At 42.4% G+C, this 2,500-nt stretch overlaps 1 protein-coding gene across 1 annotated transcript in view; it reads left to right on the top strand.

The window, feature by feature from the left end:
- Window positions 1-2,500, top strand: part of LOC130132592 (class I histocompatibility antigen, F10 alpha chain-like) — a 37,772-nt gene that overhangs the window by 2,930 nt on the left and 32,342 nt on the right. The gene's annotated exons all lie outside the window — the stretch shown is intronic.

Raw genomic sequence — 2,500 nt, 5'->3', positions numbered from 1 at the left:
AAACTTCAACAGACATCTGTCAAGGATGCACCCAGAAAAGTAAGTGATATGCAGTCAGCTGATGATATGGTTGGTGATCAGTTAACGTTAGCTAGCTAGCTATCTAGCTACGGTAACAATAGCCTCTGAAGTAACTCAACCACTGGTCCAAGATGTTGGGTCAGGTCGTGTGGCGGGTATATCATGTCACTAGAACCGTTGGGTTCGGTGGTGTGGCGGGTATATCATATCACTAGAACCAAGTGAGATTGTATAGGTAAGTTAAGTAACGTTACTGTTAGAATGCTAATGCAGCATTGCACAGAAAAGTCACAGTACGGTTCGCTTTCGGTACGAGCGTGCCATCCATCTCACTAATGATGAGTTGGTAAGTAACACGCAGCGTCTTCGTGTTATAGGGAGATTAAAACTGATTTTTCTTATTTATCATTTAGCTAACTACCAAGTAGCATACACTTAACGGAAAAAACACACCACTCTGAACTACCGTGTTAGCATTAATCTTAACTAGCAACAACAAATCCGCACATTGCAGATCTCCGCCATGAATATTCTCCAAGTGCGGAGAAGGAAGAAGTCTAGCCTATATGCATCCACAAATAATGTTGATAAAATGTGCACAACTTTACAATGCAAATAAAAATAATTGTAGGCTATCACTCGCTAAATGGACTAATTGAAGAAAGCTAATGTGGATGCCACCACTGGTTTTCTTGAGAGCTGGAGACGGTACAAGATTTGACGGATGTGGCATTCCCCCCCCCCCCCCGATGTACCGAAAACTACCGAACCGTATGGTGATTGGTGACACCGCATAGGCTACTGTAAATATGGGGATATTTTTCTTTGCATATATGCAGCATTGGGTGTGCCAAATTCTAAAAATAGACACGCGCGACGTAGCTTTTGAACAGTACTATGAACTGGCTCTATCTTCTAACAAAATCACACCCTCCCTGACCCATACAGAATAAACATACAGACTCACGGAGGATAGAGAGTTAAAGCTCAGCTAGGTAGCATGTAACATACTTAAATCAATAATTAAATGACTGGGTTTTGCTAATTAATCCCTGTCCTGTTAGTCTCATAAATTATGTATCTTTTCTCATACTTTTCATTTATCCAGCTAGTTTACATTAGTTAATCTACTAATATGGTAATGTTAGTTATATAGATAACTAAATATGTAACTTAACTGGTTATGGTTCAAACCACTATGTGTATAATGTGTAACATTTGTATTGTTATTGCATATTGTTATAGCTATAACGTTACACATTTTTTGCTGTGAGAAAGATTACTTGAAACAGTTTGGCATCAGCAAGCTAAAGTGTGTATCCTATCTTCCCCTAGGTTCCAAGAATACCGTGCCTCCACTGCTTCAGATGTGATGCCAGCTGCTCCAGGTCAGAAGACTATCACATCATTTTTAAATGATGGACAGCAAAGGATGTACGACCTCAAACATCCACGTCAGAAGGCAATAAGTGATGCCCTTGTAAAAGATCTAATCATTAAGTGCTGCTTGCCACTCTCCATCGTTGACAACGAGGACTTCAAGCACTTCCTGCATGTCCTGGACCCTCAGTACCGGCCCATAGCAAGATCCACAATTTCCTCTGTGACCATTCCAGGAATGGTGGAAGTCAAGAAAGAACAGATAAAGAACCAGCTGGCAGAAGCATCGAGTGTTGCTGTTACCACAGACATTTGGAGTGATCGAAAGATGCAGTCATTCCTTGGAGTGACAGCACACACAGTGGCAATGGATAAAAAAAACAGGAACTCAGCCTTCAGTCATATCTTCTTTCCTGCAAAAGAGTGCATGGGAAACACTCAGGAGAGAAGATTGCAATGATGTTTGAATGCTGTGCTGAAGAATACCTGATTAAGGACAAGATCAACTTTGTCATAACTGACAATGCATCCAACATGAGAAAAGCTTTCCAGGCCAGCTTTCCCCTAGAGGATCCTTGTGATGCTGAAGCTCATGATCCCAGCACATTTGAGGACGATGATGAAATATGGCAAGACCTGATGCCAGAAGATCAACAGACAGTCAATGACACTTTGGCTGAGAACTGTAAGATGCAGAGACTATCATGCTTCACACATTCACTGCAGTTGGTCATAAAAGATGGTCTGAAAGACACCAGTGGGCTGTCAAGCACCCTAGCAAAGCTATCCCGTGCAGCCAACCTCCTCCACAGTGGCACCTCGTTTAAAGACTGCTTTGAAGCGTGTTCTGGTGATGCAACAATTCCAACAGCGAATGCCACACGATGGAATTCCACTCTGAAGCAGGTGAAGGCTTATGTGCATTTAGACATGCAAAAGCTGTCCAGTGTGTTGGAATCAGTGGGGCACAAAAGCCTTATCTTATCCCCGCGAGAGTATGCTCAGCTTAAAGAACTGATCGAAGTTCTTGATCCGTTCTTAGAGGCAACCAACCTAACTCAGGGTGAGACTACTGTCACCGTCAGTGTGATTGTCCCCT

Source organism: Lampris incognitus, unplaced genomic scaffold (assembly GCF_029633865.1).
Source record: "Lampris incognitus isolate fLamInc1 unplaced genomic scaffold, fLamInc1.hap2 scaffold_152, whole genome shotgun sequence".
Taxonomy (NCBI): Eukaryota; Metazoa; Chordata; class Actinopteri; order Lampriformes; family Lampridae; genus Lampris; species Lampris incognitus.
Note: the sequence above shows the minus strand (reverse complement) of the source record. Positions and strands in the feature narration are given on the sequence as shown.